At 35.1% G+C, this 25,475-nt stretch overlaps 1 protein-coding gene across 1 annotated transcript in view; it reads left to right on the forward strand.

Annotated features, from left to right (window-relative positions):
• Znf804a (zinc finger protein 804A) overlaps window positions 1-25,475 on the forward strand; it is a 213,720-nt gene that overhangs the window by 21,498 nt on the left and 166,747 nt on the right. The gene's annotated exons all lie outside the window — the stretch shown is intronic.

The following is a 25,475-nucleotide window of genomic DNA, read 5'->3' on the forward strand; positions in this document are numbered from 1 at the left end:
CTGTTAAGGGGTGCTGTTCGTTCCGTGGGGATCATGACAAAACTCAGAAACCTGTATAAGTCCTTATTTTCAGGGTCTGTAAGGATGCATCATCTTAGCTGTTTTAGATGTTGAATTACTTGGGCCACTGCTTCTGGAGGTCTTGCTTCATCAAACCATACTACTCTGGAAGGAACCCACAGCTTTTAATATTCTGTGGAAACAAAAGCAGAATTTTTTTTCCCAAGTAACCTGTCCTTATATTTAAATTCAGGTGTCAAAGCATTTTCAAAATACATAAATTTGATTACTTCAGCAGGATTGATAATCAATTGTCTTTTAGTAGTTTTTGTTTCTTTCTTAGCAATTAAACAATTTAAAGACAACAAAACAGCACACAGTATCCAGACTCTCCATGTGTTTTCCATTCCATATAATTTTACCTTTTTCTTTTCTTTCACTTAATACCAGTACCCCGTTTACTAACTGTTACCAATTTTTAATTCACCTATTTTCAATCCATCCTCCAACCAAAGATGATCCCTCAGGTAAAAGTCTTAAGATTTACTCGATCCTCAGTTGGAGGGTGATCTCTCAGGTTCCCCTTTCTTTCCAGACCTTGAGGGCAAAGGCCTGGAGATTTAACCTGGTACCCCTAACTTGGTACCCCTTTCCAATACATTCTCATAGCCTTACTTGCTGGCCAGCCTTTGAGGGCAATCTCTCAGTTCCCCTTTACTTTCCCGACCTTGCGGGCAAAAGGCTGGAGATTAATTTAATACACCTTCTTCTTAGAAGTGATCTCTCAAGCAAAAAGCCTGGGTATATGACCATTTAGTTTTGCTGTTAGAAGTTGAGGTACCTGTTTTTAATCCTTTTCTTTCTTGAGCTCTCCTGAGTCTTCTTTCTGGCCAGTCTTTCCCAGTCTTTCCAAGTCTCTCTGGATCTCAGTGGAACCTCCAATTGTGACACCTGCACCACAAGCAACTCCGAGGTATCGGGGAAAAGAAAGACCAGACGTCCAGCTGTTTGTACTAAGAAGTGTCTTTATTTTGCAAGTGCTAAGAGGTCTCTCTCTTGTAGGAGGGAGCAGTCTTATATATAGTCTTACAGGTGGAAGAGAGCATGTTTTCCTCATGTTAGATGTTGATGGCAGTGGGGCAATGCGGGGGCAGTAAGCCAGGACTAGAAAACAGGATGCACCTGTGGCTATCAGCTGACAAACAACTCAGAGACCCTGTGGGGGGTAGGCCCCAACAGACTATACCATAAATACTAGCGTTTAAGAAAACTGAAATTCTACTGCACTTAAAAGATATTTTTAATGACTGTGCAACAATATTATCAAGCATATTTAAAAACATACATATGTTCACATACATAAATCTCAGGAGCAGTATGCTGTAATAGCTTTATTAAGATTATGAATGAGCCTCTTTCAGCATGGTGATACATGTGAGTCAGTTGCAGGGTCCATTTCCATGTCAGTCAAAATAAGAAAATTATCTGACATTAAGAGAAAACTAACATCAAGGACTATTTTAAGAGGAAAAAGTGAATGGACAGAGAACTATCAGGAAAGGCATAGGAGTCCTAAAACACGTTTATTACAGTAAGAATTGTTGTCATCAAGTGATGTAACACTGTTTTATTTAATTTTTTTCATTTTACATACCAACCCCAGTTCCCCCTCCCCTTCTACCTCCCTTCCAATCTCCCCCCCCCCATTAACTCCTCAGAGAGAGACCATCCTTGAGGAGTCAAAAAGTCTGGCCTACCAATTTGAGGCAGGATCCCCTGCCATTGTATCAAGACTGAGCAAGGTATCCCACTATAGGGAATGGGCTCCAAAAAGCTAGTTCATGCATCCAGGACAAGTTCTGGTACCACTGCCAGGAACCATACCCCCAACAGGTCAAGCCACATAACTGTAACCCACATTCAGAGGGCCTAGTTTGGTCCTATGCAGGTTTCTCAGTTGTCAGTAAAGAGTCCATAAGCACCCAATAGTTTGGATCAGCTGTCTCTGTGGTTTTCCCATGGTGATCTTGACTCCTTCCTTGCTCATATGATTCCTCCTCCCTCTCTTCAACTGAACTCTAGGAGCTCAACCCAGTGCTTGCCTGTGCATCATTAGTTACTTGATGCAGGTTCTATGATTACAACAGATTAAAGGAGAAGACCCATTCAGGCACACTCTCCACTAATGCTAGGAGTCTTAGCTGGGGTCATCCTTGTGGATTCCTGGAATTTCCCTAGCACCAGGTTTCTCCTTAACCTCATAATGGTTCCCTCTTTCATTGCTCTCCCTGTCTGTCCCTTCCCCAACTAGGCCTTCTATATCCCTCATGTTCACATCTCACACCCTCTTCTTCCTATCTCCCCCCTCTTAGTTTACCCAGATCTTAACCATTTACCCTACCTGGGGACCTCCATGTATGTTTGTCTATGGTTCCTCCTTTTTCCCTAGCTTCTCTGGGGTTGTGGATTGCAGCCTGGTTATCCTTTGTTTTATGTCCAATACCCACTTATAAATGAATGCATACAATGTTTATCTTACTGGATCTGAGTTACCTCACTGAGGAGGCTTTTTTTGTTTGGTTTTGTGTTTTTGTTCCATCCATTTGCCTGCAAATTTCAAAATGTCTCTTCACTGCCCACTGAGTAATACTCCATTGTGTAAATGTACCACATTTTCTTTATCCATTCTTCAGTTGTGGGCTATCTGTGTTCTTTACATGTTCTTGCTACTAAAAATAACACTGCTGTGAACATAGTTGAGCAAATGTCTTAGTAGTATGATTGTGCATCCTTTTGAATTATGCCCAGGAGTGATATAGATGGATTTTTAATGTCATTTTTAATTTTATTTTATAGAAAATTACATATCCATCCTGCATTCCCTCATGCTTCCATCCTCCCATGCTTCCCACAGACACCCCAATCCACCCTCCACCCACTTCCCAAGGATAGTGAGCTCCTCCATGGGGGATCATCAAAGTCCCAGACTCTTTTTCTGTGTCTGGGCTGCAATAGTATCCCTTCATTGGGAATGGGCTCCCCAAGTCTATTTGTGGCCTAGGAATAAACCCTGGCTCCACTGTTAGAGGTTCCAGAGACTGTTTTGGCCTCCTAACTGGTACCCACATTCAGAGGGCTTGGTTTGGTCTAATGCTGGTTCCCCCACTTTACAACTAGGGTCTGCATGCTCTCATTTGGTCAGGTCAACTGTTTCGCCGGTGTCTCCAGTTCTGTGTTGGTTCATTTGGTCATCTTTCCTCCCTCTCCCCAACTGGATTCTGGGAGTATGGCTCAGTGCTCAGCTATGGGTGCCTGTTTCTGCTTTGATCAGCTACTGGGTCAAGGCTCATGTTTGTCTTTTTATGACTTGGTTACCTCATTCAGGATGGTTTCTTCTAGTTCCATCCATTTCCTGCGAATTTCAAGATTCCATTGTTTTTTTCTGTTGAGTAGCAATCCATTATTTAGATGCACCACATTTTCTCTATCCATTCTTCCATTGAAGGTCATCTAGGTTGCTTCCAGGTTCTGGCTATTACAGACAACACTGCTATGAACAAAGTTGAACATATGTCCTTGTTGTATGAATGTCCATTCTTTGTGTATATGCCCAGGAGAGGAATTGCTGGATCTTGAGTTATGCTCATTCCACTTGTCATGAGAAGCTGCCATACTTATTTCCAGAGTGGCTGTACAAGTTTGCACTCCCACCAGCAATAGAGGAGTGTTCCTCTTTTTCCACATCCTCTCCAGCATAGACTGTCATTGGTGTTTTTGATTTTAGCCATTCTGATAGGAGTAAGATGATATTTCAGAGTTGTTTTGAGTTGCATTTCCCTGATGGCTAAGAATGTTGAGCACTTTCTTAAGTGTCTTTTAGCCATTTTAGATTCCTTTGGTGAGAATTCTCTATTTAGGTCTGCACACCACTTTTTAATTGGATTGTTTGGTGTTTTGGTTGCTAGGCTCTTGAGTTCATTGTATATTTTGGAAATCAGCCCTCTGTCAGATGTGAGGTTGGAGAAGATCTTTTCCCATTGTGTAGGCTGCAGTTTTGTTTTTCTGACTGTGTCCTTTGCCTTATAGAAGCTTCTAATTTTCAGAAGGTCTCATATATTAATTGTCCATAGATGGACCTTGAGGTAGACTGATTCCCAGTTTTCTGATTTACAAAGTGGCTGTACAAGTTTTCATTTCCACCACCAATGAAGAAGTGTTTCCCTTACTCCTCATCCTCTCCAACATAAGCTATCATCGGCATTTTTTATCTTAGTTATTATGATAGGTATAAGATGGTATCTCAGAGTCATTTTGATTTGCATTTCCCTGATGGCTAAGGACATTGAGCAATTCCTTAAATGTTTTTCAACCTTTTGAGATTGTTCTTTTGTGAATTCTCTGTTTAGATGTGTACAATGTTTGTTAATTGATTTATTTAGTATTTTGGCGATAAGTTTCTTAAGTTATTTATATATTTTGAAGATCAGTTATCTATCAGATATGGGGTTGGTGAAGATATTTTCCCATTCTGTATGCTGCTTTTTTGTCTTATTGACCATGTGCTTTGCATTGCAGAAGCTTTTCAGTTTCAGGAGTTCCCATTTATTAATTGTTTCTCTCAGTGTCTGTGCTACTGGTTCTATATTCATGAAGTGATCTCCTGTGTCCATGAATTCAAGGGTACTTCCCACTTTCTCTTCTATCAGGTTCAATGTAACTAGATTTACGTTTTGAAGTCTTTGATCCATTTGGACTTGAGTTTTGTGCAGGGAGATAGATACAGATCTATTTGCATTCTTTTATATGTTGATATCCAATTATGCTAGCACCACATTTTAAAGATGCTTTCTTTTTTCCACTGTACATTTTAGCTTCTTTGTTAAAAATCAGGTGTTCATGGGTGTATGGATTAATATCATGGTGTTTAATTCTATTCTATTAATACACATGTCTGTTTTTATGCCAATACACAGCTGTTTTTATTACTACACATCAAACCCCACAAACTATTATCAGGAGACTTCATCACCCCACTCCTACCACTGGACAGTGTTTGCCAGACAGAAACTTAACAGAGAAATAAGGAAATTAACAGATGTTATGATTCAAATGTTCTTAACCTGACATCTATAGAGCATTCTTCCCAAACACAAAAGAATGTATCTTCTTCTCAGCACATAGTGGAAGTATCTCTAAAAATGACCACATATTTAGTAACAAAGCTAATCTCCACAGATACAAAAAATTGGAATAACTGTCTGTATCTTACAGGATCACGATGGCTTAAAGTTGGAATTCAACAACAACAATAATTTCAGAAAGCCTACAAACTTGTGGAATTGAGCAATGCTCAACTGAATCATCACTAGGTCAAAAAATAAATAAAGAAATTAAATAATTTCTAGAATTAAATGAAAATGAAAGCATAACATACCCTAACTTATGGAACACTATGAAAGCAACACTAAGAGGAAAGTTCATAGCACTAAGTGGCTACATAAAGAACATGGAGAAATCTCACGCTAAAGACTTAACAGCTCACCTGAAAGCATTAGAACAAAATGATGTAACACTTGTGTAAGTGACTCATGAAATGAATATCAAAAGCATACACATTCGTTTCATTTCTCACACTGTAAAGGAGAATGAAAATAAATCTATTGATTAGTTCTCAATTACCAATACATCAAAGCTACATTACATATATTTTTATTCAGATATTCTTTGTGACAATGGTGTAAAATACAAAAAAATGGTTTCAATATGAACATATTGAAAATCAATGAATGATAGTGATTGTGGCAAATTTTATATTTGCTATACCAGAATAAAAAGTCAATTATTAATACAATAAACCTGCATCATAGCTACAAATACAAGGCCTTGCATAGGAATGTAATTTAATTATGTTAAATCACATTTTGCCCAGACACACACTCATCATGTCTTTTTGTGTGTAAGGGGTGGATTGAGTTCTGTATCATATTTTTCAAAGCACCAGCAACAATTATACAGTGTAAGATCTTATTTGGGTTTATGTGCCAGCTCAGATCACTTACAATCTGGAGAAGACACACATTTTTATAAAGTTTGAATTATTCATATTATAGGTTCCAGGTTATAGCTAAAAAGCAGTATTCCATCTGGAGTGTCCCAGGATATACAGTATTGAGTAGATACCCTGCATCCCTGAGGGGTATTATACACTTTTCTGTTTAGCTTGTACAATTTAACTATTCATTTTGCTTACACGACATTCTTTCACCTAAAAAATAGTTTGTATAGCTTTGACATTTAAAATCAGGAAACAGCTGATTAAATTAATAAATAACTCCGTATTACAGGATGAAATGTGAAAATATCCTTCTTCAGTGGGGGGTTGGTGGGTAGCAGAAAATAGATGCCATCTGTGTATTGAGAGTTTGGATTTTACTACTTGGAGTAGTGAGGGCTTGTTCTGTCTGAGATGGAAATGCCCTCTCACTACTTTTAATCTTCAAAACAAGCAGAATGCTTTCATTAAACCTAAATAGAACTCAAGGGGTTATTAAAACAACTCTAACCTTGATTTAAGAGTTCAAAATGGTAGCCTCAGCAATCATGTTGGAAAAAGGAAAACAAAATAACAATCAATGTGTTTTTCCCTGTGATAAACAATTAATGGAATAGAATATTAGAAAGGTATAGTGTCAAAAGGTGCATTAAGTTCTATGAGATCTTTATTCTATCCATCAGGTCATAGAAGACAACATGCTGCACTATCTTTCTCTTTCCTTTTCTCCTCACAAAACCATATTGTAAAGATAAAATTGGGAAAGTTCATGCAAAGAAATGTTAAATAACATTTTAAATTGCAATATTTTATATCCATTTTATATAAATCAACATTGATAATTGTATATCATAGCCACCAGAAGTCACTTTCATTATTTCATTTCATTACCTATACATAACAATTATGAGATGGCCCAGATGGTAAAAGTACATAAAAGCCAGGGAAGAATCCTCACCACTCACACAAATCTGGATGTGGTAACATATATGGAAATTCAGTATCCTCTAATGAAAGGGAAGGTGGAGACGGGAAAATCTTTGAAGATTTGCAGGCTAGTATTTTCAGTATTTGCTGGAGTCAATGTCAAACAGGCCGTCTCAAAGTAAATGCAAGCACTGCCACCTGAAATTTTCCTCTGACCTCCAGACATGCAGAAGAACCTCCCCACATATAATAGGAACTATAATGCACTTAATTATTTACAATTAGCAATGGAACATATGTGAATAAATGGAGCAGTGAGTTAGTTATTACATAAAAGATACAAGTTTGAACCAGATGAATTTCCATAATCTTTAAAGTATATGGTTCAGTGGAATGCATTGTTGTCCTTTATTGCTATTACTGATTTATCAAGTACTGTTGTGCTTCAATCAATTTATTTCAAGTAACATTAGCGCTTTAGTATTTAAGTTCTCCCTGGAAATTAATTAATATAAAATTCTTAAGTGAAAGTATTAATATTTAAATGTTAGGCAACTATATATTACTGGAGCACCAAGTTTTGAGATTGAATATATACAGTATTTGGAGGGCAGTTATTTGTAAACTCTTATCCCCAGTTGTCTAATTTATGTTTAATTTGAGTACGGCCTCACTAGTTTTTGTTTTATTTATATAATTGTTGATAAAGGAAAGCTTTTCCTTTGTACATTTAACCATATTGCAATTCTCTTGATAGAACTTTAAAGTATGCATAGAAAGTAATGAGAGAGAACCTTTAATGAAATTATGTAACTTGGTTTGGGATATTATTTGCTAGAAAATAAAATACATGATTTATCATAATATAATGAACTTATAAATAATTCTTTCCTTGGCAATATAGTTACATAAATTTTATCAGAATAGCTACTGCCCTGTGTGTAATATAGTAAAGAAATATTTTGTAACATGAAAGGTATGTGCTTAACCAGAAGAGATCGCTTGTTCATTATCTTGTCATAAAAATTCTTTATCTTTTTGTTTTGTTTTGTTTTTCGAGACAGGAGTTCTCTGTATTGCTTTAGAGCCTGTCCTGGAAATTGCTCTATAGACCAGGCTGGCCTCTAACTGACAGAATCTACCTGACTCTGCCTCCCCAGTGCTGGTATTAAAGGCATGCACTCCAACACCCAGCGTTATTTTTTTTCTTTTAAAAAATTAATTTCTATTTAAATCAATAGCAATATTATTTACACACCAATACAAGTTCCTTCTCCCTCCTGTCATGTCCTCCCATTCTTCCAACCATCTCCCCAACCCGTTCCCTATAAGGGATGGTGAGGCCACCCATGGGGGATCATGAAAGTCTGTCACATCATTTGGAGCTGGGCCTAGAGTCTCCCCCATGTATATAGGCTGAAAGAGTATCCCTCCATAAGGAATGGGCTCCCAACGCCCATTAATGCACTATGGATAAACACTGTTCCCACTATCAGAGGCCCCATAGATTGTCCAATCTCCCCAATTGACACCCACGTTCAGGGGGCCTGGTTCAGTCTTATGCATGTTCCCTATCTGTCATTCTGGAGTCTGTAAGTTCCCACTTGCTCAGGTCACCTGATTCTGTGGGTTTCTCCAGCATGGTCTTGACCCATTTGCTCATCACTCTTCCCTCTCTGCAGTTGGATTCCAGTTTGGCTCAACGTTTAGCTGTGAATCCCTACTTCTGCTTCCATCAGCTACTGGGTATAAGGCTCTAGGAAAGCATTTAAGGTAGTCATCAATCTCATTATAAGAGAAGGGCATTTAATGGAACCTCTCCACTATTGCTTAGATTCTTAGTTGGATCATCCTTGTTGATTCCTGGATATTTCCCTAGTTCCAGATTTCTTATTAATCCCATAATGTCTTAATAATTTTTATTATGATTTGACATGAATATGGAAGATTCTGATCTTCGCAAGTGAATGCTAGTACACAGTGCATAATTTCCTCATCGTCAAAATGTTACGATGCTGTGTCTTAAACAAGGACACAACCACATAATTAGTGATTAGTGCCCATCAGAAATTCTTTTACAAAATCCATATCTAACACCAAAAATTTAATTCCCTTCAAAATGGTCAGTTTAGATATGAGAGCCTTATCCTTGTTTTAAAATTAAGATTACTATTAGGAAAATAGAGAAAACATGTAGGTAATATGTATATGTATTACCAGAAAAATAATTTACCATCTATGTGCAACAATTGAGTACATTTTAAGCATGAATTAATATCTCCAATATCTAATTTTTCCTAACTGCACTGATAAATATGAAGTTTCATTCTGAACCATTGTATACTTTTAGATGTTTCTTGGTGTTAGCATTGTAGTCTGTAATGGTGCCAAAATCTGAGAAAGCTAAATAGGAAATTCATTAATTATGGCCTGTTTACCATTTCATTGTCAACTCGATCATTAAGCTCATCTATCTTGACTATTCTCATTAGCAGAGAGAATGAATCACAAAACAGTTGAAATTATCTGATATATGAAAAGTTCATATCTGTGCCTTTTTCAGAAATAAAAATGCATTGACTTATTGCCATCTAGAATGAAGCTAAGTTTACATTTAAATTAATTATATCACTTTAATTGATTTTCTTCTAGAGCTTCGTTGCTATCTGAATTATTTTTCTGTGAGCACATTTTCTTCAAAAACTTTCACACCTGTGATTCATTTTTTTAGTAAACTGTGTTAACAGACATGTTTACTTGAATTCAATTGCATTTTAGTGTGACTACACTGAACCAGTATAAACTTAACCTTTGCTTCATGTTATTAAGTATATTAGCCTACACAGCATCCTTTTGGAAAGAAGTCATCTGCAAATGAGTTTTTCTTGTGACTCCTAATCTATTGAGTGGAACATTTTAATGTTATTTTTGTCACACATTTCCTTTGTTGTCAGCTTCTTAAGGAGATCATGTGGAAAGAAAAGGAAAATATGCTTTTTACATAATTGTCTTATGGACCTGATTTCAGATTATGACTTAGTGAGTCATAACTGTACATTATGTACATTAACTGTACATTAAATTCTATAAATGGCTAGAGAGAGAAGCAATATTTTTGCTCTAGGAAGTACCCTCTGTCTATATTTAAGTGTAAACACCCTTTTCTCCAAAACTACGTATCTTGGGATTCTTTCTTTTTTTTAATCCATTGAACTCATACAGCCAAGTGATGTTCAGCTCTCGGGAGAGTCTAAAGACAATTAGTGAGCACAAGAATAAGTAGTTCACTTAGGAATTATTAGATATGGAACTTCTCAGGTTTATCTTTCACAGTGTCTTGCAATAAAACAAGACAAATAAAAGACTCCTTCCCTGCAGAACCTAGATCTGGGAGAAGCACCCATGTATAGTAGTGATTACAAAACCAATCAATTGCTGTTACTATGAGCTGCCTAAGGGAGGAACATCATGACATTATGCTTCATATGCAAATTTATTATAATAAAAGATTGTAAGTTTCTACTGAATGTAGAAACTTTTTAGATAGTAACAAAAGGATACATAAAAGTGAAATCAAATTGGAGCGAATAATGGTAGCAAGGTGGGAGGAATCATAGATCATTGAAAGATACAAGTAGGAAGAAAGTATGATCTCCTTAAGAAGGTGACAACAAAGGAAACGTGTGACAAAAAATAACATTAAAATGTTCCCCTCAATAGATTAAGAATGACAAGAAAAACTCATTTGCAGATGACTCTATAGACTTTGCCAAATGAAATAATTCCTGAGTGAAACATTTTTATGTTTTTTAAAAGAGGATCTAATTAAAGAAATGAAAGACTGATGACAATCGAGATATTGATTGGATCTTCCATATATGAACAAATAAAATTATTTTCCTTAGTGCATGTTGTTGGAGGTAATTTATAGCTATAATTCTTTCTTTCTAATTTCATTGTATCAATTTTGCCATGCGTACATACTGAATATTTAAGTTTTCCCAGTCTATTGAAGATGTTATACATCCCCGAATATTGACATCATCCACCTCTTAATTGCCCCGTTAATATAGATTGCTCTTATTGGTTCCTTAATGTGTCCCTAGTCAAAGATTATTTTATACATAATGCACCTGAATTTGTCAATATCTTTCCTGTATCCCTATGAGATTCAGGAAAACCTAATGCCCAGGGAGCAGTCATTGGCTAAGAAACAGTTCTATGAAAAGATGCTATAAAACAAACATTCTCATTTTCAGGCAAATTTGTTAAAATCAAATTTCATAAACTGAGTGTCTATGGAGAGTTTGCTGTGGTTTTCAGTTATATGATACAGCTTGATAATGAAGTAGACAAAATAAGAAACGAAATGATTTCAGGGTACATAGTGTTATAGGATGAGCAAATAATAGAAAATAGTTACATGAAAGTATACAACAAGTATAATTTCAATTATCTTAGGTGTTGCTTTAAGAGCTTAATGCTATTAGATCACATCTGTTTAGGCAAAACATAGTATTGAAACAATAATTTTAAGATGGTGATTGATGTCTAACAAGTGCATTGAATATTCTTAAATTTTGAGGTTATCTGTGATTCAACTATAGTGAGCATTCATATACTTGATGGCACAAAACAAAGTATTCAAGGAGGCTTGCACTGTGTTTGGCTCGTCTGTAGCACTGACCAAAAAGCTGAAACAAAATTTAAAAAATGGCATTATCCATATAATTCTTCTGGAAACTATAGAGTATAAATTCAGCCAATACACCTGGTTTACAAGAGTGGTTTTCTTGCAAAAACTCATTTTTTTCACCACTCAGTTATTACTAAAGTCAGTGGTACTTAACTCCGAGGACCTGGCACCAACAGATCCTCTGAAACTAAGGTAATATCTAAGAACTTAATGAATTGTGTTGTGATGCATTCTTATGAGACTTTTTATACTTTCCTGTATTTATAGTGTTTCTCACCTCAAGGTAATTTATTCTCACTCTATTAGGACATTTGAATGATGAGGTCAGAATTGTCCATGTTCTTTAGATATTTCTATTCCTGCGTATATCCATTTATACGAATAGTAACCCTAGGCTAAATTCTTCATTTGCTATGTTCTTTCATAAAAAATCATGTCAAAATATTTTTGCTGATATTTTATTTACACATAAAAAGGCTGTGTACATATAAATATAATTATAAACTTTACATATTTTGTTGTTTCAAATTCTCAATGAAGAGTTCATGCAATAATTACGTCAGTTACACTTTAAGTGGCATGTCACACGAAACTTACATTGAGAGAAATTCTACTCATCAAATACATACGAAAAACGTTGCAAATACTGAGTCAATCCTTATTTTGAGATTCTACTTCTAGTGAGAGTGTTGGCCTCCTCAACTCCTGGAGATGAGGACCAGAATGATGGTATTATATTAAAATAAAGTAGTCCAACATTGGAAACTGAATACAAATAAATTATTTAAATATAACAAGCAAATAGTTTGTAAATTAATTTTGAACATACAATGCATAGTTTATATCTGCTAGCTCCATGAACAGCAAAATTTAAGTATTACATTATTTAATTGATAAGGATTTGAGAATAGCAAATATAAAATATTCTTGTCTCTCTGGACAGGGAAAACAGTCCTAAAACAAACATTGGTAAGTACTCTGCACTTACTCTTCTTATCGTCCAGCAAAAATATGATACTAAATGTAAACAAATTATTCTTCTCCACATAATCTTCTCCAAATCTTAACACAGGAGATTGACATTACCTATTATTCTGGATCAATTTCCTCAATATAAGTCATGCCATGTAAACTGTTATGCCTGTTTCATATTCATTATTATTATTATAATTAGCAATGCTAAAATATTGACAAAATCTTTACCTAAGTCGATTTTGCATTTGCAATTGGGATTTATACTATCCCTGGTGTTATGCTTAGGGCTGTCTTTTACTTCTACTTGATCAAGAGAAATCAAGATAATACTGACTTACATTAAATAAAATGGGTACTTGCAGTTTATCATCCACACATGGAATAGTGTTAATAGCAGTTATTTATTCAATGTTTCTAGTTAAAGAAAATTAAATGATAATCAGATTAGCCTACTGATCTCTTCTTTCCAATTCATATACCACTGTTGTCAGAGTGACTTGTGAGTCTAACTGGCAATACTAACCATAATGAAGAGTAAGTCCCATCCCCAACACTTGGTAACCAACACAAAGTGAGCACAATGCTATTTTTTTCTTTTTTAATGTATGTTTTTTATTTAAATTAGAAACATGCATGCTTCAAATGTCTATCCCGGCTCCCCCCTTCTCCCTCCAACAGTCCCAACCCCACCTTTCCACCCCCAGCCCAATCTCCACATCATTCCCAAAGGAGGGTAAGGCCCTCCTTGGGGGATCTCCTGAGTCTGTCATTTCATCCAGGGCAGGACCTAGGCCCTTCCCCATATGTCCAGGCTGAAGAGCATTGCTCCATGTGGAATGGGCTCCCAAAGTTCATTTGTATGCCACGGTGAACACTAATCAACTACCCAAAGCCCCAGAGATTTCTGAGGCCTCCTCACTGACACTACATTCATGGAGTCTGGATCTGTTTTGTTGGCTTCTTAGTCAACAGTCTGGGGTTCAAGAGGTCTCCCTTGTCCAGTCAGCTGTCTTTGTGGGTTTCACCAGCATGGTCTTGACTTCCTTTCTCATCACTCCTCAAACTCTGTTACTGGGTTCCAGTGGTTGAGTTCAGTGTTTAGTTGTGAGTATCTGTCTCTGCTTCCATCAGTCACAGGATGAAGGTTCCAGGATGTCACATAAGGTAGTCACCAACCTTATCATCAGGTAGGGGCTTAATGTAGTCTTTCCTCTATTTCTTAGTTTTCCAGTTGGTGTTATTCTTGTATATCTCTGGGAATCTCACCAGTGTCAGCTCTTTCCTCAAAGCTATATAATGACTCCAACTATTATGGTATCTCTCATCTATTCTTACCCTGACTCAGCCTTCCTGCTCCCCCATGCCTTCTTCTACCTTCCTCTTATCCCCCCCTCTTTTTTCTGGTTCCCTCTCTTCTCCCCTCTTGTTGCCAATCTGCTCAGGAAGTCTTGCCTCTTTCCACTTTTCTGGGGTATAATGCATACCTCTTGGGAACCTCCTTGTTTCCCAGACTCACTGGCCCTGGGATTGTAGGCTGAATGTTATTTTCATAGACTTTTTGTCAGACAATACTTTGTTTGGGCATTTTCTCTTCTACTTATCTTTGTTTATATATTATTGTTTCCAAAATTGTGTTCATAAATTTTTGTTAACTTGTTTGTTGTTTTGGGGGTGTGTTTGTTTGTGTGGGGTTCATGATGTTAGGTCATGTGAAAGTAAGGAAATCTGGGAAGAGTTGTAGGAGGGGAAGCCATGTTAAATTTTTCTGTTTAAAAAAATAGCATCATTTAATGTAGCCTCTCCACTATTGCTCATTATTAGCTGGGGTCACACTTGTAGATCTCTGAATGTTTCTCAAGTGCCAGATTTCTCTTTAAACCTATAATGCTTCCATCTACTATAGTATCTCTTTTCTTGCTCTCCTCTTTTCTTCACCTGACTTGGTCTTCCTGCTCTCTCCTGTCCTCCTCACCCCTCCTCCTCTCCCCTTCTCTTTCTTCTAACTCCCTCTTCCCTAACCAATGTTCCAAATTAGCATGGGAAATCTTTTCCCTTTCCCCTTCTCCAGGGGACCATGTATGTCTGTCTCTCTTAGAATCCTCCTTGTTTCCTAGCTTCTCTGGTGCTGTGGATTGTAGGCTGGTACTCCTTTGCTCAATGTCTAAAATCCATATATGAGTGAGAACATACCATTTTTGTCTTTTTGTGACTGGGTTACCTCACTCAGGCTGGTTTCCTCTAGTTCCATCCATTTGCCTGAAAATTTAAAGATTCCATTGCTTTTATTTCCATTGAGTAGTACTCCATTGTGCAAATGTACCACAATTTCTCCATCCATTCTTCAGTTGAGGGACATCTAGTTTGTTTCCAGGTTCTGGCTATTACAAATAATGCTGCTATCAACATTGTTGAACAGAGGTCCTTGTTGTATGAATGTGCAACTTATTGGTATATGCCTAAGAGTGGGAATGCTGGATCTTGTGGTAGACTGATTTCCATTTTCTTGAGGAACCACCATACTGATTTCCAAAGAGACTGTATGAATTTGAAAAAAAATACCAACATTAAATAATAATGAGACATTAGGCTCAAACAAAGCTAATTTCTAAACAGATTTTGAGAACAAAGAACTTTTATGACTATTTATTAGCAATATATAATAATACATTCTTTTTGTAAAGAAATCAGTACATAGTTACCACTGTTTTAACTTAGTCTGTAGTGAGGCTTGGTCGGGTGTTTCCACTGAGGTACAAATGCCATAGTGTTGTATATTTCAATCAAAGCTACAACCTACTGGCTATCTCTCACTCAGCTTTAATGACCACATTAGCAGAATACATGAAATTAGGTAATTTTTCCTTTAGTGTTTTATATGAGATTGAAAGGAAAACAAATGGTATGTAGAGTAATAAATAAGCTACTTTAAATTGTTATCTTTATCACAGATTTTTAAAATTTCCTGAGGTAGAAAAGAAAAGGGAAAATCAAAATGCAATCCCTGGTCAGTGTTGTGGTCTCCTGTTCATGTGTAGAAGACTCTTAGCATAGCATTGATTGTGGATCACACTGGACGCACATAGATGGATACTGGCTGAATTTTGTAGGCAGATAAAGCTTGGTAGATTTAAGACACGATTTGGTGTCTTTTTATATTCAACCAGAACTGTGTGTATTAGAACTCTAGAAACTATGTTCCTTATGAACAGTTATCTAGGGCTTGATGTCAATGACATAAGCTGCAAGTTGTCTGACTTGACCAACAGTAAGTGAAACACTATTTTCAACGGAGTATTAAGCTTTGTCAATTTATACTGCCTATACCCTGTTATAACTCATAAGTTTGCTTTTATATTGTAGGCAGAAAAATATGCTTACTCCTTATTCAGAATTCCGCCAGAGAGTTGAATGTCAACTACTGCGTGCTGCCAACTACTCTACATTGCAAATATCTCAGATCTCTTACACGTTTCATTTGGGCTTTTGTCTTAAAAGAATTTTGCAGCCAAATCATTAAAGTTACTGAATTCCCAACTGATTTCCAGATACCAAACTTCTTTTTTTTCTAATTACAGACTTTTGTAAACTGGACATCAAGAAAAGGTTAATTGGGATAGCAAAATAATTTTGGAAAGCAGTGACTTTAAATATATATAATGATAGTAAAAAAACCTGAACAAAAAATAATGCCAATGATAGTGCCATGCCCAATCAGAAATAGAAGAAAAAATAATGTAGTGACACTGAAACTGAAACACAGATCAATGTATCTAGATAGGAAATTCATATTTGACTATGTTAAATTATAACCATCTAAAGTTTTTCAAATGGTGAGTATTCCTTAGATTATTATTATGTTCCTTGTTGGGAAGTACACTTAGGTATTTTACAATATGACAGCGTAAGTTGAATATACATTTTCAAATGTATTTATAAAACAAGATGGAAACATCTAACTGTTGTCGTTTTTATGATGACAAAATAAGTAACCATAGTAAAACCAATCAGTGTTCTTGACGTGAAGGGGCTCATTTGATTTATACTAAGGCAGGTTGGGAATTTCCCTCTCTCACTGTTTGGATGGAGCTATTCCATGCTCCAGGATTGCCTAGCAATATAGTCAGATCGCTCTCTATTTTTTCTAATGATTTGAAATGCTTTTACTGCAATTGTAGATTTTTTTGCCAAAAAGTTCCTGGTGTGTGTGTGAGTGTGTGTGTGTGTGTGTGTGTGTGTGTGTGAGTGTGTGTGTATGTTTGAGTGTGTGTGTGCACTCACATACAATACTCTGTCTAGATTAAAATCATTGTCTACTTAAAATCTGAAATGATAATTTCACATTATTATTTTTACAAAAGCTATGTATGCACAAAACTCAGATTTTTACTGATGCTGGTATAAGAGAGTGGTTAAATTTTCTCTCATTTTCTTCTTCTGTATAGGTAATTGTGGTGTTATACTTAGCAGATATATAATACTCCAGAAAATTACTTTCAAAGACATACACTGTTGCATAATTTGCTCACTTCTATAATTTTATATGCCTGTTACGCAAATAATTTATATACATTTAAAAAATAGTTATTTTACAATACGAAGCAGTTTTTTGTCTGAAATAACTACACATTGTTTTTCTTACATCCAGAAATGTCCTATAGAAGTTTAGCAATTAAGTCAAATCAGATGCTCCACTTCAAGTGTAAAGAGCTGCCATAATATTATAAACCTTTCTCTTTGCTTCTATTTAGAAGCCCCTAAGCACTAGAGAAAACTAATTACTACTGCTCAGTGTACTATAATCATCCTGTATACAGACTCTGTACAGAATAACACAATAAAATCAATCTCTAATATATATAAGGGATGTGTTAATAAAGAAAGCAAATAAAGCTTTCTATAGTCTTATCCTTTATATTTTAGTAAATCTGAATTAGTAAATATTAAGTTTAGTTCAATAGGGATTGATTAATTTAATTTTGTATTCTTGACAGCTAAAATATTAAAACTGAATTCAATTTTATATAGTTCATTATCTCTATTGAAATTCCTTGAATAAAGGCATATAATTAGAAAATGTCTCATTTAATATCTTCAATTTAGTCTATATACTACACTGGTGATAGTGATATGTTAAGGAAATATCAAGAAATGTTATTTATTTTTGTTTTGGGTTTTTTTCAAGTTTGAATGCGTGTTTGCTACATTTTGTTTTAAGTCAAGGAATTGCCATATAATACAATCTTGTCTTGAATTTTTGATTCACCCATCTCAACCTCATAGTTGTTAGGACTATAGCTGTTATTCTCTCTTCGTTGACTAAGCAAAATGACTATTGCTCGGTTTCTGTGCCTGATAAGAAAAGAACAACAAAAAAGCCACGTTGTTTCTTAAACTCCACTGTAGTAAACCTAATGGTTCCCAGGGTTGTAGTTTAATATTTTTTAATATCCTAATCCTATTTAGAACCCTACAGAGAATCAATACTTTCTTCATGGAAGAGCCTATTCAAACTGTTTAAACTCATGGACTTGAAAATTTAATATTGTCACCTTTCCCTGCTTAAATTATTTTTGTTCGCGTTTTTGGCTGGCATGGGATACAACAAAATTACAACTATTCAAAGCATTTGTATGCAATAATATTTGCTTATAAGAAGATACTAGGAACTAAGAAAGAGTTTTCTGTGGTCAGAACTTTATTGTCATGGCAGGTGAAGCTCTGAACCCTGAGGAGCTTTGGTTGATCTCTGTAGGTCTGTGCTGTCAAGGAAAGGTATGTAGAAACAGACACTCCTACTGGCCACATCTGGATTTCTAACACTTCATCCTCCTAATTGAAATGTGATATTTCAAAGAATAATTCATTTGAAGATAGGTCAACAAAGTCACAGAGAGTTCTGAAATAATTCATTTTTGTGGCACTAACAGCAAATAAAATTCGGCTTCTAATTCCTAGTCTGTTAATTCCACTTATCTTCTCTCGTGGTTTTTCTAACCTCATATATTTGTACCCTTCTTTCTGGAAAATATTTGTTCTCTTTTCATAGTTTCATTACTTATTAAAGAATAAAATCTCTTGCATATAAAACATGAAAGACTGTCACATCTTTGGGTAATAGAAGTAAGATAAATATTTTCTTTGTCTACTGTCCAAATGTGCTATTGAAGAATAGGCGGATTGTGCTATAGGGTTTGTATGTGTGTGTGCATTCATGTAAGTGTGAACATGACTGTATGCTGTGTGTTCCCTGATCATAATGAAAACTGAACACAAGTAGCCTTTCATTGAACATAATCTCGTTATTCCTTTCAGATCCTTGTCTGATTTTTATCTCATTTCATGTTTTAAATCATGCTGATATTTAGTAAATCAATACACATACTTATAACACATACACTGTAGTTTATGTCAGAATTTGTCTTTAATGTTATACATTATCTGGATCTAAACAAATGTAATAGTATATTAAAATTAACTATGGGATAAATGCTGAGGGATGTATGTTAAGTGATTTTTCAATTATGAAAAATAACATAATGAGCCTGTAAAAATTATTCAAATGGGTTTTTAATGTTTAACCTGGCCGCTCGATGGATGTAAAAGACATGGCAATCACAAGAAATGTGAGGTTATTTGAGTTGTAAAAGCACACTGCTTAAATAAATTTATACATTTAAATAAAATATGAATGCTCTATTGCAATGATAGAAATTTTTAAAAAGTAGTAGATATGTAAAATAGTAAGAGAAGTAGTTTGTTATCATTACTTTATTATATGTCGCATGAAATTATTTATACTGTACTTCAGTATCAGTCATAGTACAGTGGATTTTTTTCATGCCATCATCACTACAAAAACGTGAGTAATTCCTACAATGATGCTGCAGTAGCTATATGCCACTGGGTAATACGTACTTTTCATATAATTTATAATCTTTTAGAGTCACTGTCATGTATGCAATTTTAAAAGGACATATAAGCTTATGATTTCATAATTTGATAACTATTGTCATAGAGTGGGTTTTTACTCTCTTACCAACCATCTGGTTTATCTATTTTTTTCTGGATATTAATTTTCACAATAAATTGTGAAACTTAACATTGAAATGCTTCCTAACATAAATTATTGTTGTCTTAGTCCAGTGGCATCTTTAAAGGACAGGCAGAACATTTTAAATTACTTCATAGTGACATAATATATGGTTTTTACTATTTCTGAAACAATATCAGTTTTCAAGCAGCAACATGTTCAAATATATCTCACTTTATTCTCAATTGCAATGTACGGGGTTCAAAGCTAAAATTTAGTTTTACAATAGGAGCAATTTCCTGTAGGTTCTTTAGAGCTTGTATAATTATTTAGTAAATGAACAGATGAGCTGTGACTTATTTTGTGAAGTATTTTTCCAAGTTTCAAATGTATTTAGAAAACTCAGTATTATATTAAAAATGCACAATGTTTACATTGACACTGTGATACTCTCTAGAGACTGACAGAATACCATTTTTAGTAAGGTCTAAAAATTTGTATTTAAGATTTTTCCATATTTTCTGAAATGATATATTTCTATTTAATATCTATTCACCATTTTGTTGATATTCCAAAATACAAAAATTGGAATAACTTAGTGTCATCATCTGAAATGAGGTATGGACTTATTCCTAATATGAAAGTAATTCTCTTCAGAAAAGAAATGAGGATGGTGTAGTAATTCATAACAGATTTATTTCGTATGCCTTCCTGCTCAGAATTAAAAGTTATAAAATACTGGTTGGGCATAATTTAAAATATACTCTTCCTTTTTCTCTATTTTTTGAAGGTAGCATTTTGAATGCATTTCAGTATAACGTGTCTAACAATAATTAAACTATTTAGTTAGAACTCCTTTAACATACCTTATGCAAATTTTAACAGTTGATTCTCTTATTTACAATATCCTGGCAGCAAAATTGTAAAGCACAAATGGAAGAAATTTAACAGTCTGATTCTCAATAAAAATTAGCATCCCCTACTCTTGTATATTAATACAGGTTATATTACTCTGAGCTCTAGTAAATGTGGATTGGTGTTTGCCTGTGACAAAAGGAGCAATGGCCAAGATGTCTCCCAGTTAATTTGCAAGTATGAAGGAGTTATTCTGCTTTGGTTGCTTTGTGGTGACTATCACCCTCCTTACAGTTATTAAATAGTGTATGATTCATTTTATATGATAATATAGTGAATGAGATTATAGAGATTTTAACCCAATGACTTTTCCATGTACTTATATATTTCAGCTACTGGGACCACAGGCACAATTCTCCTGACGTGGCGATGAAAAAGTTTAAAAAATAAACTTGAAGCTTCAGAAATCATCCTCATTTAATGACAAGCAAAATCCTTATATGAATCAAATTCATATCAATATTCTATTTGTGATAGAGCAGTCATAGACACATTTTCAAATACTGCAAAATTGAGGCTCCTATTTCTGGGATAATATTTAATTATGTTAGTTACTTTCCATATTGCTGTGGCAATGTACTTGATACAAGTGACTGAAGGGAGAAAAGATTTTCCTTGGATTGTTATTAGAAAGGGTATTTTGAACAAGACAAGGAAGTCACAGAATTGTGGCATGATATATGGCATCAGAAGCATGAGGCAGTGGTCTTTCATATTATAATAGACCCAGAAGCAGAGAAAAAAGACTGGAAACAGTGATGAGTATTACTTGAAAGACTACTCTCCTTTTCCTAACTCAATCAAGGATATTCCCCATTTCCCAATGGTAATAAAGCGTTCACAACAGCACCTCAAACTGGGGACTGATCATTCAAGGTAGTGGCCTGTCAGTGACAGTTTAGATTCAAGTCAAAACAATAACTTATATAAAATATGTAAATAAATAATATGTTGGTTGAGATATTTAACCACTCATTGGATTTCTATCATGTACTACCACAGTGTGTTAGACATCAACCAATCACTTCCAACAATCTGTCTCTATTTTGGGGGGAAAATTAATGGAAGACTTAGTGCTATGAAACTGACATATATTTCTACCTTGATCTCATCAGTAGCACTTATCATCCATTGGTCATAACTCTCATCTCTCTGTTATTACTTTTCTTTGAAAATTCTTAATTATAAGGTCAATAAAGAACAAGAATTAATCACACCCTCCTACTTTTATCATGAAGTGATGACTGGAAAATGTTTGATCATGGTACTTCTCAAAGTATGAATCTTATGTGTAGCATAAGCAATCAGAAAAATCATCATTTAGTCTTTTCTCCATTAAGGCAGGGTCCTTTACAATTGTTTGTATTTACTGAAGAACACATTTCTCTAGGCTGTCATGTCTTACACTTTAAAGCTGGCTGTTGAGCCAAAGGGAAGATTTCAAGGTGCTCATAGAAAATCTCCTAGAATGAAAAACAGGCTTTTAGGATACCTTGGAAAAGATAACTAGCCATTTCCCATATACAGATTTCAAGTACTACGAATGAATATGTGCACTTGAGTGGTCAAGATCACTAGACAATGAAGTGATTGAAGAGGCAAATTTACTTCGTTGGCAAATATTTCTCTATGGTCTCCAAACAGTAAAACTTGTGAATATGCTCCAAACAAGCAGTTATATATAGACAATGAACATTTTTTCTCAAAGGAGGTGGCGTTAAATGGTGTCCTTTACTTCTAGCCACTCTGAAAGCCATTCTGAAAAGCACTCAACATACACTTCAATTGGCAAGTCTTCACATGCCCCTGCTGCTAGGAGAACAAAATCAACTCCTATAAACGCCTTTTTAACATTTTAGTTCATTTTGCCTCATATATGGTTTTTAGAATTATTTACTTTGTAATTACATCATTACTTCTCCCTCCAAGTTTTTCCATATACCCCTTCTTCCTTTCTTTCAAATTCATAGCTGTTTTTCATTAATTGTTGTTATACATATGTACATATATTCATCTATATATTTATATCATATCCATATATATTATCTATATATCTATATCTGTATCTATATATCTAACCTGCTCAGTTTATGTGTTGTTACTTGAATGTATATGTTTACATGGCTGACCATTTGGTATTGGATATCCAATTGGTGTGCTATTCCCTTAAGACGACTATTTCTTCCCTGTCTCAGTATTACTTAGATGCCTATAGTTCTTTGTATGACTGAGGCCTTAAGGGGTCCCCTGTCATCCATTTGGCTTACCCATTTTTGTTCTTGTTCAGCTCATGTTTAGGCAGTTATTTTGGTGAGACTTTATGAAAGTAGCTCTGGCATTCCTAGGAGTTAAAATGTAAGAGAAACTTTTTGAACACTCTTCCTACTCCCTTTCCCATATTATTCCCTTAGCCTTAGGTGCAGGAGTTGCGCTGTGATTGTATCCATTAGGACTGGCATCTGCAATTCTGTACGTTGATTTTTGTGCATTTTGTAGTGGTCTTTATTGCTAAAAGAAGTTAGAAATAGAGTAGAGGGTAAAAGAAAAGTAAAGGTGTCCTTAAAATTATTAAGGACTCATTCTTTTAAATATCTATCCCAAAGTCCTATAATATGTGTAAGTCTATGTATGTTTGTGTAGTTTAAATGAGATTTGCTAAATCTGGGCTAACAAGGCTCACCCCTAGAGAAAAGATGAGCTAGTAAACCACGAATGTGTAGCCTCTTTTCAATGGTTGGTCACTGTTGTCCAAGAGACTCTTAACACATTACAGGGTATTGCTATGACTGTATTTTTCTATTCCCTCAGAGGTGGAAGGTAAGTCCCTGTTATTGAAGACATCATGCAGTATAGAGTAGCAACAGGTCCCTGAGCTAGAATTGATTTGAAAGCCTCCTCCCTATGGACTAACTTTCAAGGTAACAAAATTTACCATTTTTCTTCCAAAGAGGGAAAAAACAAACAGTCCTAAGCCAGTTATGAAGCCTGAGACACACAATGTCCAGCCTGGCATAGTGACCCTTTGTATGTTTTTGTGTACACATGCCTTTGTGGTAAACAAGTTCTCTAGAATTAGATTAAAGACATGCTTACAGAGGAAAATTATTCCTGGTACTGGAAATCTAACCAACTACCTGAGGCTAGATCTTGGAAGAGAAGCTACAATCACCATTTTATTAAAACAGTAAAATTTCTAACTACATTTAAATATTTGGCCTTTTACCCACAGATAAGTGTAGTCCCTCATCATCAAGAAAGCTCATAATTAGCATAATTGCAGAGATGTTTTTCAGAGTGTCAATGCCAGTAAAATTTGAAGTTCTGTGTTTTATAAAATTTTCAGATGCTAGTATTTAAATGCATAATTTGAGCAAAGACACATGCACACAGTAAGGGCACTACCATAGTTGCTTCAACCATGTGAGAGCACAAAAATTCTTCAAGGTTGATGAAATTGACAGAACTTTTTAAAATAAATGTAACATCGCTTCATAGCAGTAGGATAAAATCTTATTCAAAGCCTTCCCAACACTGTGTTTGTAGTCACCTCTGGGCAGCAAGCATACCAGCAGTGCAATCCGTGATGTGCTTGTTTCTGTTCTCTCTCTTTGTGCATATGTTCATTAAATGCTATCCCTGAAAGGCAATCACATGAATTTTATCTTTATCTCTTTGTTAAGTATCTTCTGTGATTCACCACAGGTCTTACCTTCCCTAAAAAGTCTCCTTTCAACTTTGAAGATTCAAGAGATGACCTTATTTAGTGTTGCTGACATATGCTTAGTAAAATTTGACTGTTGTTCCATTTTTATTTTGAGCAAATACTGTATACTCATTTCCCATACTACACTGAACTCAACCCTCCTTCATTAAGTTCCAGAGTTGTAAGCATTATTTTTGAGACAGGTTCTACCCTTTAAGGAGGTTAGCCAAGAGTTCACAAGATAAATATTACAGATAGCCTTGACCCCACCTAGAGCTGGTAATACAGATATGAGTCCGCATTCTTGTATGTTATTGATCTTCATAATTTGAGCTTTAATTCTTCAATTTTCTTTGTCTGTTAATGTTGATATTTTAAATGACACAATTTGTTTTTTATGGTTTCTTTTATGATGCCTAGTAGCTATCCTATTTGTCAAAAAATGCCCTTAAATGAGCAAGTGGAGAACATAAGATATTTTCCTTTTATCAAAAATAGAACTTATTCTCTCATATTCTGATTATAGTTTGCCCTTCCTCTATTTTTCCTAGTTCCTCCAAACCTGCCTTCCCATGCAGATCGACACTCAATTGTCTCTCATTAGAAATCAAAAGGACTTCAAAATTATATATTTCTTAATACAAGATATTTAAAATATAACAAGTGGTCAAAACAAGAATGTTTTCAGTCATCTACAGTTTGAATATTGAAGTTGCCAGACATTTTATCTCAAGGATAGAAAGTTTTAGATCTTGGCATCTGAATATAGCTTAAGTTTATCATGGTTCGTTCATTGGTAGATTTGAAGTCAAATGTGTTTCAAAATACAAATGCAATAACCTAGTTCTGGAAACTTAACATAGCTTTTTATTTTTTTGTTTTTTTTTTTTGGCTGAAAAGAAAAAATAGAAATCACTACTTCATCTGTAATTCCTAAAAATTAAACTTGTGAGAAACTTTAGTTCAGAGTTTCCTTTTGTTGTAAATTTAAGAAGTCTTTTATCTGATGACCTCATTAGTAAAATGTACACCATTTGCCAGGCAGAGATGGCATTCACCTTTAATCCCAGGCAGAGGCAGATAGATCTCTTTGAGTTCAAAGCCAGCTTGTTCAATAGGGTGAGGTTCAGAACTGCCAGAGATAAACAGAGAAACTATGTCTCACAAATACAAAAAC

The sequence above is a fragment of the Mesocricetus auratus genome, unplaced genomic scaffold, assembly GCF_017639785.1.
Source record: "Mesocricetus auratus isolate SY011 unplaced genomic scaffold, BCM_Maur_2.0 Super-Scaffold_100004, whole genome shotgun sequence".
Classification (NCBI taxonomy): domain Eukaryota; kingdom Metazoa; phylum Chordata; class Mammalia; order Rodentia; family Cricetidae; genus Mesocricetus; species Mesocricetus auratus.